Below are 13,072 nucleotides of genomic sequence, written 5' to 3' on the forward strand. Positions count from 1 at the left end.
ACACTAAATTACTCAGTTCCGTCGGACACACCCCAAGGGAGAACCCGAAAATCCACATTTTTGCCATCAGGATCACAAATGAGAGAATAAAGCTTACATCATTCGTAACCATTTCTTACATCACTTTTAATACAACATTAGAGTATAATATTTATTAATATAACAGTGGAATGTAATCATCTTATCAGAGTTATGAATAATTTAATTAAACAGCGGAATATAAACATGTGATCAGAGTTACAGCGGAAATAAACATCTATTAATGACATGATGAAGTATTGATATATAACTACGACAACAGATTATGAAACTTTGATTTATAAAAGTATTTGGTGAGGGTTATAAATAGCAACTACGATCGTAGCGTAAAGGAAATCCTCTCTGAGCCCACCAGGAGGAATCCACACACAAAGGTCAGCTCAAGCGTCCACCTGTCACCTGCAACAGGGGGGAATAAAACCCTGAGTACTCAATTGTACTCAGCAAGACTTACCCGATAGGAGAAAAGAAAAGACTCCAAGGATATGCAAGGCTATCTGGTTTGTGGGTTGCATTTGCAGAAGCATTACTAAGCGTGCGTCCTTATATTTGATTTTTATTAATAGCCGCATTGGTTCATTAACTAACCATTCTATGTAAGCACCTGTGCTACTTTCAAGCAGGTAGTAAGCAATCATATTTCCTTTGTCCATCTTCCATCTTTTATCTTCCAGTTCTTACTACGATGCTAAACCGTAGACAAGCCATACCAGATAGACCGGCGATTCATGAATCAATGCCCCCAGCTGGGTATCCCGAAAACACATGCCCCGCTTGTACCCTAGGCACAAGCAGGACTGACCCATCACTCTCCTGTCCCAGGTGTCTAGGTCCTCGTCCAAACTGGGACTCCAAGCCCCCGCCCGTGAGTCCCGGACTCAGTGCGGTGCAAGGACCTCCTCCACCAAAAACAAACCCTAACAGTTGGTCTGGAAAGAGCCGGATCCGCGACAAGAGAGCAACAAGTCTTCCAAGCGCCCATACACAAGTATGTGCTCAGGATAATAAGTCTGTGACCTGCCTAGAGTCATATGCACGATCGGTCCTTAATCAACCAGACAGGGAAAAACAGTGTAACCAAGCTATGTCCCGTGTCCTCGGTGACACAACTCCTTACACTCACCAATACCCAAACCATATCCCTGCTCGGTCACCATTTTATATTTTCCAAGTGATAATCATATAGTAACATATTTCCTATATCTCGCGAGTGACAGACAATCACTCGACTTCTACCGGAGTCCTGTAGCATAGCAATCTACACGATCCTGTCATACTAGTAAGACTCATAGGATAAAGATATATATATGCAAGTGGGTTTCATTCAACTCCTTGAAACTTAATGCACAAATATAATTTAAACTGCAGAAAGTAGGGGTTATGCACCGGGGCTTGCCTGGGTAAATATAATCAGAAGTTAGCTTTCCATCATGGCGACATGATCTCCAAAAGCACCATTCCTCCAGCAACTCCCGACAACCCCGTGATCCACCGACATCCCTATCATGATATGCAATGTAATTAAATGCAAGGGTATGATCAACTGACTGCAATCGTGACTCGTATAAATTCGCTCTACGTCCCTCAAGTTAACGGGCTAATTCTAATGATGATCGTACTTAGGCTACATATACACGTTGTCGGATAAGGCGCTACTTCCCAACAATTATTGTAGTTATATAAACCAACTGTGTTTCTATATTTCATTGTATCGATTTAATCGTTATTGAAAATAGAGCATCATTATCTACCCAGCAACTAATTCTTATTGAGCTACAAAATTTACAGTGAGTAGGTAATAATATTAGTAGTTTACTGTCAAATTTTTAGAGTTAACACTATTACCGATTTATCCGGAAAATTCCTACAAGTTCATCTTTTAACAATATTCAGCATTTTAAAATAATTATATAGCTCCCAAAAATATTGCCAAACTTTGTGAACAAAATATACTAACATGTAGAGCATGATTTTAGGGGACTAACAAGACTGGTTTCGCTATTTATGGATTCCTATGCTATTTTCTACGAATTTTACAAGCTCACTTTATAAGCTAAATTATCAAATACTCTACAAACTAAAGAAGGTCGTCAGTCATTAAACGGCCCAGCGAGGCGGTGGCCCAACAAGGCAGGGCAACAGCGCAGGCGGCCCAGCCAAGCCGACCCTCGCGCGGCCGAGCGCGGCCCAGCCGGCAGGCAGCAGCCCAGGCGCGGGGCGGCAGACCGGCCCAGCAACGACGTCAGCAACGCGGGCGGCCCAGGCGACTGAGCGGCCAGCCCAGGCGCGGAAATAGGCTGGCCCAGCGGGGCACGCGGCCGACTCCTGCCCAAGCGGCCAAGCAATGGCCCAGGAGCGGGGCAAGGCGCGGCACATACGCGAGAAGGCCACTAAACTTTCCTTAAATTACGACAAGGTCCAACAACACTATTTACTTGAGTCAAGTACTTTGCGGAAAGAACCCCGTACAAAATCTTTCTTGGATTTATCACCCGTCTCACCTTCCTCCTTCCCAGAGACAGCGTGCACGGAGCAGAGGGGATGCGTGGGCGCAGCGGCTCTGGCGTCGGTGGTTGGCCACGGCGGTGCGCGGGGTGGTGGCTGTGACGCCGGGGCGAGCAGGGAGCACCGGCGCTGGAGCGTTGCGGTGGTGCAGCACTGGGAGCGAGGTGGAGGCACACGCGCGGCCGGAGGCAAGAGCAAACGCCAAAATACCAAGCGTAGATGAGGAACGTTGCCTGAAGGCTCCATGGCGCTGTAGAGGGGCGCTGGCCGCTAGTGCTCTAAAAGATGATAATGTTGTGAGTGCCAGAGGACGGACGCAGGGACCGGGCAGGACAACACGGCGTGGCTGGCAGCAGCGCACCTGTGCGCGCACATGGAGATGAAAAGACACGGCGCGGGACAGGGTGACCTGACACACCAAGCCAAGGCGGAGGTAGGCACCTGTCGGAGGCAGGCAGTGGACTAGAGAAATCGAGAGCCTCGGGTTTTATTTTTCTTTTTCTTTTTAAACCATCGTTGACTCGTCCGTATAAAGGAAATAAAATAGCGCTGCATGCTCTGTCTGCCTCTGCCGATTTCAGGCTATTGCTGCACTGGTACGCCACGTTCAAACCTATGCGAACCGATTATTTTGGGGAAAATTTAAAGTGCAACCGGCACTTAACTTGGACGGAGGGAGTAGCATCTACGGCAGGACTGAGTAGTGACAGTTCAACTGTGTGATTGATGAATTTTCTAATCATCTTTCCTCTCTAGTTTGGCCTGAGATGCCCTCCTATATTAGCACCAAATTTTAGTTTCTATTATATGACTACATTCGTAGTGGTTCCTGTCATTATAAATTATACTATAAGTCTACTACTTTCTCACTAATCTAACATCTACTGTTCTTCGTCGTTCGACATTCCCAATTCTTTCTACGCACTGTGTAACTTAACTTAAGCGTTTATTCGAGTCCACGAAATTAAATCACACAGGATTCACTCATCGCATCACGTACGCTTTAAATCCAAAAATTCCATGGAACTCGTTTCGAAAATTTTACTTAGGCCTAAATCGTGGCGCTAAACAAGCTCGTAACACCAGGGGTGTTACACAGTTCACCTCCTGTGAACTGACCGGACGCTGGACAGCAGCGTCTGGTGCAGCGTCCGGTGCACCTTTTCCAGCAAATCTTCAAAGTTCCTTCGAGCTGCCTATTCCCAATCAAGTCCCAACATGAATAAGATCCTAATAAACACCAATTGGGACTGATATGAGTGACCTCTCTCAAACCCTCATATTTTTCAAAATATTTTGCCTTAGGCTATAATTCTTCTTAAGAAAATAGGCAATAAGAGAGCAAATGGAACAAAACGACAAAACAACATTCATGCATATGCAGTACTTGTAAGTAAATCTAGTTGCTTGTCAAGTTTGATCCAAGGTTAAGCTTCTTCACACGCTTTTCGGCGGTTATCTTAACCATGTTAGACAAGCCCTATATGCATTGCCACAAATTAAACATGTTGTATATTATAATGAATGCAAGGGACAACACAAGCTCAATTTTTAGTGAAGTTACTAAAATCAAGTACATTGAGCTCATTCCGCAATCTACAAAATGTAGCCTCATCTAGCGGTTTAGTGAAGATATCCGCTAATTGATCTTCGGATCTTACACCTTCTAGTGATATATCATTTTTAGCAACATGATCTCTTAGAAACTGATGGCGGATATCTATATGCTTGGTGCGAGAGTGTTGAACTGGATTATTTGCAAGTTTTACCGCACTTTCATTGTCGCACAAAAGAGGTACTTTCTCTAGAACTACTCCATAGTCTAGCAAAGTTTGTTTCATGTATAATATTTGTGCACAATAAGCACCCGTGGCAATGTATTCCGCTTCGGCGGTGGACAAAGCCACACTATTTTGTTTCTTAGAGGACCAAGACACAAGTGATCTACCAAGCAAATGGCACCCTCCGGATGTGCTCTTTCTATCAACTTTGCATCCAGCGTAATCCGAATCGGAATAGCCAATTAATTCAAATAAGGCTCCTTTGGGATACCAAAGGCCAATGCTTGGTGTGTGCTTAAGATACCTAAGGATTCTTTTTACGGCAATTAAATGTGTTTCCTTAGGACTAGCTTGAAATCTAGCACACATACACACACTAAACATGATGTCGGGCCTAGATGCAGTTAAATATAATAAGCTACCAATCATAGAACGGTAGAGAGTTTGATCAACTGGGTTACCTCCCTCATCTAGGTCGAGATGTCCATTTGTAGGCATTGGTGTCTTGATTGGCTTACTTTCATCCATCTTGAATCTCTTGAGAAGATCTTTTGTGTATTTCTCTTGAGAGATGAAGATATCTTCTTTCATTTGCTTGACTTGAAAACCAAGAAAGAATGTAAGCTCACCAATCATTAACATCTCGAACTCCTTAGACATCAATTCACCAAATTCTTTGCATGAGTCTTCATTTTATGATCCAAAGATAATATCATCAACATATACTTGACAAATGAAGATATGCCCATCAAGCTTCTTGGTGAATAGTGTGGTGTCGACCTTCCCAATGGTGAAGCCCTTTTCAATGAGGAAGTCCCGAAGGCGCTCATACCAAGCTCTTGGGGCTTGCTTGAGCCCATATAGTGCCTTGGACAACCTATAAACATGATTAGGATATCTAGTGTCTTCAAACCCGGGAGGTTGATCAACATAGACTAGTTCATTAATAAAGCCATTTAAAAATACACTTTTCACATCCATTTGATATAGTTTCATTTCATGATGTGATGCATATGCAAGAAGGATACGGATGGCTTCTAATCTTGCAACCGGTGCAAAGGTCTCTCCAAAATCCAAACCTTCAACTTGAGAGAACCCCTTTGCAACTAGTCTTGCCTTGTTCCTCACAACAACACCTTGATCATCTTGCTTGTTGCGGAACACCCACTTTGTTCCAATGACTCTTGCACCTTTTGGTCGCTCTTCAAGAGTCCAAACTTCATTGCGAGTGAAGTTGTTCAACTCTTCATGCATGGCATTGATCCAATCCGGATCTTTAAGAGCTTCTTCTACCTTGGTAGGCTCATAGCAAGAGACAAAAGAGTGATGAGCAATAAATGAAGTAAGTTTTTGAGATCGAGTTATTACACCCTTTTATGGACTCCCTATGATGAGATCTTGTGGATGATCTTGTAGGAGAGGTGTATTTCTTCTATTGACCACTTGAGGAGGAGGTTGTAGAGCATCAACATCTTGTGCTTGTACCACCATTTGCTCATGGGAGATATGAGTATCTTCATTTTCTACTCTCCCATCTTTTTCACCATCTTGTGGTACATTTGATGAAGAAGGTTGGTTAATGATGTGTACATCATCTTCATCATCTTTTGGCTTGATGTCTCCCACCGGAATACTCTTCATAGCCTCCCTCAATGGTTCATCACCTACATCATCAAGATTCTCATGTGCTCCTTGGGAGCCGTTAGATTTATCAAATTCCACATCATATGTTTCTTCAACCAAGCCGGTGGCATGATTAAATACTCTATATGCTTTGGACTTCAATGAGTAACCAACAAGAAAACCTATATCACAACGTCTTTGGAACTTCCCTAGGTGTTGCCGCTTCTTGTAGATGTAGCATTTACAACCAAACACCCTAAAGAATGAGACGTCCGGCTTCTTCCCATTGAGCAACTCATAAGGTATCTTGCCAAGGAACTTTTGAAGGAATAGGCGCTTGGATGCATAACATGCGGTGTTGATTGCTTCTGCCCATAGAGCTTCGGGGGTGTTGTACTCATCTAGCATTATCCTTGCAAGAGTGATCAAAGTCCGGTTCTTCCTCTCAACTACACTATTTTGTTGAGGAGTATAAGTTGCGGAGACTTCATGTTTGATTCCAACTTCATCACAATAAGCTTCTATGTTTGTGTTGTCAAACTCTTTGCCATTGTCACTTCTTATCTTCTTGAGCTTCACTTCAAATTCATTTTGAGCTCTCTTGGCAAACTTCTTGAAGCAAGATGCAACTTTGGATTTGTCATGAAGGAAGAACACCCATGTATACCTTGAATAGTCATCCACAATCATAAGACAATAGAGATTTCCTCCCAAACTCTTGTATGTTGTTGGTCTAAATAAATCTATGTGTAGGAGTTCTAGCACTCTTGTGGTTGACATGAACGCTTTGGTTGGATGAGTGTTTACAACTTGCTTGCCGGCTTGACATGCACTACAAAGCTTGTCCTTCTCAAACTTCACATCCTTCAACCCTCTCACCAAATCATTCTTCATAAGCTTCTTGAGTGAGCTCATCCCAACATGAGCAAGTCTTCTATGCCATAGCCACCCAAGTGTTGTTTTGGTGAATAGGCAAGTCTTCAAGTTTGCATCTTCGGAGGTGAAGTCAACTAGATATAAGTTGTTGTATCTAAATCCATTGAATATCACTTGATTGTCATCTACCTTGGATACAACCACCTCCTTCTCGGTGAACAAGCATTGGAAGCCAAGATCACACAATTGCCCAACGGATAGCAAGTTAAAACTCAACGAAGCAACATAGAGCACATTGGAGATGGAATAGTCATTTGATATTGCCACTTTGCCCAATCCTTTAACCTTGCCCTTTGAGTTATATCCAAATGTTATTTTCTCTTGTCCATCTACCTCTTCATCTAGTGAGGTGAACATACGAGGATCACTGGTCATATGTTGAGTGCAACCACTATCAATAACCCAATGACTTCCACCAGTCTTGTAGTTCACCTACACACAAGAGATTCAAGCTTTAGGGATCCAAACTTGTTGAGGGCCCTTCACCTTCTCAACAAGTGACTTAGCCACCCAAATCTTCTTAGGCCTACTCTTGTTAGGGGGTCCTAAGAACATGACTTTCATCTTTCCACTAGAATCTTTTCTAAGCATGTAGTGAGCATTGAAAGCAAAGGGTCTAGCATGCTTGGCCAAGGGTTGTGGCGGTGGAGTTTGACATTCATGAGCAAAGTGGCCTTCTTGTCCACACTCAAAGCATCTCTTTGGCTTTGGCTTTGGCTTTGATTGTTGTTGTTGAGCTTGAGCCTTCTTCTTCTCTATACTTGACACATATCCAATGCCACTCCTATCCATCTTCATGACGGTGTTCATGAGTAGCTCACTTTGGAGATGCTTGCCTCTAGCAAACTTACTCAACCCAATCTTGAGATGTTCTTTCTCCATCTTGAGCTTCTTGTTCTCTTCCTTGAGAGCCTCATTGTTCTTCTCTTCCTTGAGCTTCTTGTTCTCTTCTTTGAGCTTCTCATTTTCAAGGATCAACTCTTTGTCATGATCAAGAGTTTCTAGCACAATGATGTTGTTGCTCTTCATCTCTTCAAGATCTTTCATGAGCTTCTCATTATCACTCTTGAGCTTGACATACTCATCATAGTCATTGCACTCAACCACTTGCTTGCCTTTGCTACTAGATCCATGCTCAATGCTCTCATCAATTAAGTCATCACATGAGGTAGCTATATCAATCTTAACAACATGGTTAGTAGCATCATGTGGCTCATTAGGTAAGAATTCTTGAGCAATAACAAGTGTATCATGATTGATTTTAAGAGTAGTGTATTCATCTTTTAGCTTGTTGTGATTAGTGATAAGCTCATTGTGCACCCACTCAAGTTTATCATGTTTATCTTTAAGCTCTTTCTTAGAAGATTTGAGCTCCTTGAGTTTGGATGATATAGAATCATTTGTTTCTTTGAGCTCATCATTAGCCTTTTCCAATGTATCACACTTAGCTAAGAGTGAATCATTTTTAGCATCAAGTTTTTCATTTGTAGCTCTACTCTTTCTAATGATCTTAGTGTATTTTCTTAATATTTTGACAAGATCATCATATGTAGGTGAATCATCATCGCTATCGCTATCATCATCACTAGCTTGCTCATCATCACTACTATCATCACTCTTAGTTACCTTGCGTTCACCCTTGGCCATAAGGCATAGGTGTGTAGAGGATGATGGCGATGGTGGCGGTGAGGATGCAAGATCAATAGCAATGGCGGCCACCTTCTCATTGTCACTATCATCATCGGATGATCCACTTGATGAATCAATGTCCGTGAGCCAATCACCGACAATGTAGGCCTTGCCACTCTTCTTCTTCTTGTAGAAGTCCCTCTTTTTGCCATCTCTCTTCTTGTATGGCTTGTTCTTTTTTCTTTTCATCTTCAACGCTTGAATCATCTTTCTTGCCCTTGTTCTTGAACTTGTCTTTCTTGGGCTTTGTGCATTGATGAGCTAGGTGGCCAAGTTCGCCACAATTGTAGCAATCCATCTCAGAGATTGGCTTTCTTCTTGAGCTAGTGAAGAACTTCTTCTTCTTGCCATCAAACTTGATGCCACTCTTGTTTAGCCTTTTTAGCATCTTGGTGGTCTTCTTCACATGAGAGCAAGGCTTTCTTCATCATCTTCATCACTTGAGCTCTCATACTCAAGTCTTGCTTTGCCCTTATCTTGGCTAGCTTTGAATGCTAAGTCCTTCTCTTTCTTCTTTGTAGAGGATGAGCCATCTTGTGGCGTGATGTGCATGTACATCTCATGAGCATTGATCTTTCCCAAGATTTGTGTCGGTGTAGCGGCGGAAAGATCACCTTGATGTAGCATGGTCACAATGTGCCCATATTTGTCAATGGGGAGGACACTCAAGATTTTTCTCACAACGTCGGATGGTGACATTTGAGTAAGTCCAAGCCCATTGACTTCCTCTACAAGAACATTTAAACGAGAATATATCTCATTAGCACTTTCTTTGGGAAGCATCTCAAAAGAATTTAACTTTTTAATCATGAGATAATAGCGTTCCTCACGCTCACTCTTGGTTCCCTCATGGAGCGCACAAACGTCTGACCATAGAGCATGGGCGTCTTTGTGGTTCCTTACACGGTTAAACACATCTTTGCAAAGGCCTCTAAAAATGGTGTTTCGAGCCTTTGCATTCCATTTTTCATAGTTAACCTCATCGCCTTGTAGGTTAGTAGCATCCCGAGGTTTTGGGAAGCCTTGAGAGGCGGCTCTAAGAATACCAACGTCTAGAGCTTCTAAGTACGCCTCCATGCGGATTTTCCAATATGGAAAATCATCTCCCTCAAAGATAGGAGGAGGTCCATCCCCGTGAGACATCTTGCTTTAAGCGATTAAGCTTAAAAACATGAGCACGAGGCTCTGATACCAATTGAAAGGATCAAGATGCCCAAGAGGGGGGGTGAATTGGGCTAATTCTAAATTCTCTTGCAATAATCAAATCCTATGGATAGCCCAATTAACCCCTTGTGCCTTGAAAAGTGTTTCTATCAAACTAATGCATAACGAACTTGCAACCTATGTTCCAAACTTACTCTAGCAAGCAATTCTATGGATGTAAAACAAGTATTGAATTGCTCAAAGTAAATACTCAAAGTAAATGCTCAAAGTAAATAGAGAGAGAATGGAACGCGGCGATGTTTTGCCGAGGTATAGAAGAGTCGCCACTCCCCACTAGTCCTTGTTGGAGCACCCGCGCAAGGGTGTAGCTCCCCCTTGATCCGCGCAAGGATCAAGTGCTCTCTACGGGTTGATTCTTCGACACTCCATCGCGGCGAATCACCCAAAGCCGCTCACAACTTGAGTTGGGTCACCCACAAGCTCCGCCGGGTGATCACCAAACTCCCAATCACCACCAAGCCATCTAGGTGATGGCGATCACCAAGAGTAACAAGCACGAACTCTCACTTGACCACTCGAAGCCTAATGAGAAGATGGATGCACACTTTGCTACTCTTGATTTGCTAGTGAGGCTACTCTCTTGGATTCTCAAATCTCAATCACCTCACTAGGACCTTGCTCTTCTTGGCACTCACAAATGTGTTTCTTAGCTGTTGGAATGAGCAAAAGTGACTCCACACATGAGTGGAGCTTCTATTTATAAGGCAGCCTGAAAAACAAACTGTTATGAGCTTCTGCGGGGTGACCGGACGCTCCGGTCAGTTCAACCCGCGAACCAGTGGAAATGTGTTGACCGGACACGTCCGGTCGCATGAAACCCTCACTGGATGCTTACTGGACTCGACCGGACGCTGAACCCTCAAGGTCCGATCAATACTGACCGGACGCGTCCGGTCACAGATTCCCTTCTCTGGAACCTTACTGGAGTCGATCGGACGCTGCCTTTCAGCGTCCGGTCACTTAACCGATCCAGCGTCCGGTCACACCGAATGCTGTCTGTTTGATCAAATGAACTGACCGGACTCAGCGGCCAGCGTCCGGTCGCACCGGGGCTAGCGTCCGGTCAGCATTTGACCCTCCATTCACTTCCAACTCTCGATCATATGTGAATGAAGTTTGCTCCAAAGGATCTTAGGCATTCATAGGAGCTACCTAGAGCTAGTTTTAATAAGTGTGTACCACACCTAACTCACTAGACTCAACTAGGTCAAGCTACCCGTTCATACCCCCCTTAATAGTACGGCCAAAGAAAAAACAAAGTCCTAAACTACTCTAAGTGTCTCTCTAACTTCAATTGACACTTAGAACTAGTTATCCTTAACCTTGTCGTCCATCCTTTGAAAACCAAAACGATTTCCATCGTAGGGGCATGACAAACTCGATTGCCCAATCGATCTCCATTACCATGACCTAACTTAATTGCCTCTGCAAAACACACGTTAGTCATAGTAATCTTGTATTGACATTAATCACCAAAATCCAACTAGGGGCCTAGATGCTTTCACTAGGGTTCCGCTGTTGCGACTCTTGGCCCTTCCACTGCAGAACGTGAGGCCGTCGCTGCCAGCCAGCCTGCCGCAGTCACATCAAAGAAAACCAAATCACTGAAGCACAGGTATTGTGAAGATGCAGAGAAGAACAACAAGGACGGTGGTGTGATACCTGACCTGGGTGAGTTCAAACCTAGCTGCCAGTGATGACCTCACCGGCACCGGCACCGGATCTGGTGGGTAGATCGATGGATATGGCCACGGAGTCACCGGAGCAGCGCTGGGGGAGAGCAGGGGCTCGGACACCGCCGCAGCCCCCGGCGTTGGACGGCGCACCATGGCGCCATGCCGGGGGACACCGCTGCGCTGCACACAGGGTGTGGGGAGCCTCGGCGGTCGCAACGAGGAGCGAGGGAGAGTCGGAGCAGGCGCTGGAGAGGCCGCACCGCTGATGCAGGCGATAGGGAGGGGCGGCGATGTGAGAGGCAGAGCAGCGGCGTAGGGGAAGGAAGAGGGCAGGGCGACAGCCATGGAGGAGACGACGGGATGCCGATTGGAGGGGACGAGATATTTTTTCTGCGGACAGTCGGTTATCCCGTGAAGAAGCAAGTGAAGTAAGCAAGCAAGTGAGTGTCGGCAGCTTTTGCATGCATGCAAGGAAGGGCCCAGCGACATGTGAGGATGTGTGCCGACCACCCGCACCGATGTCGAGAATCTCTCGTCCTCTGCTACCGTCCATCCTCATCTATCTTATCTGAGCCGTGGAATTTCGATCTAACGCACCAAATAAAAAGAACTGATGTGGACAGCCTAGAAGGCTGCCGATTCGGCGTGCCTTCATATCTTTAATATAGATACATATTAAAAACTATATAGAAAAGTCAACAAACTTTAAGGATGAAGGGCTTCTCGCATAAGTGGTGTTCGTGGGTGCAGCAGTTTACACAGGAAGGAAATGTAAACATTAAAGTGAATGGCCAGCTTGGCTCATACTTCCAAACAAAAAAAGGATTAAGGCAAGGTGACCCAATGTCTCTAATACTATTTAATATAGTGGTGGACATGCTGGCCATACAAATTGCTAGAGCTAAGGAAGCAAGTCAGGTAGAAGGAGTCATTCCCCATCTTATCCAAGATGGGCTGTCTATCCTACAGTATGCGGATGACACTGTGATTTTTATGAGTCACGATGTTCAGAAGGTGGTTAATATGAAATTAATTCTAAGCACTTTTGAACAACTATCGGGGCTCAAAATTAATTTTCACAAGAGCAAAATCTTTTGTTTTGGTAAAGCAAGGGATCATGAGGTGTTTTATTCGCAGTTGTTTGGATGTGGATTGGGCAAATATCCCTTTCGCTACCTGGGTTTGCCTATGCACACTAGGAAATTGAGTAATAAAGATTGGAGGGTAATAGAAAATAGAATTGAAAACAAGCTTAGTGGGTGGAAAGGAAAGATGCTTTCGGTAGGAGGCCGCTTGGTCCTAATAAACTCGGTGCTCTCTAGCTTACCGATGTTTATGCTGTCATTCTTCAAAATCCCAAAAGGAGTTTTGGAGAAGATCGACTGCTTTAGATCAAGATTCTACTGGCAAAGCGAACAACACAAGCGCAAATATAGATTGGCCAAATAGGAAATCTTGTGCCAACCAAAATTACAAGGTGGCCTAGGTATTCATAATTTAGAGTTACAAAACAAATGTTTGTTGAGTAAGTGTCTTTTCAAACTTTTAAATGAGGATGGCTTGTGGCAAGAGCTATTGAGAAATAAATACTTAAAAGAC

This window comes from Miscanthus floridulus, chromosome 3 (assembly GCF_019320115.1).
Source record: "Miscanthus floridulus cultivar M001 chromosome 3, ASM1932011v1, whole genome shotgun sequence".
Lineage (NCBI taxonomy): Eukaryota > Viridiplantae > Streptophyta > Magnoliopsida > Poales > Poaceae > Miscanthus > Miscanthus floridulus.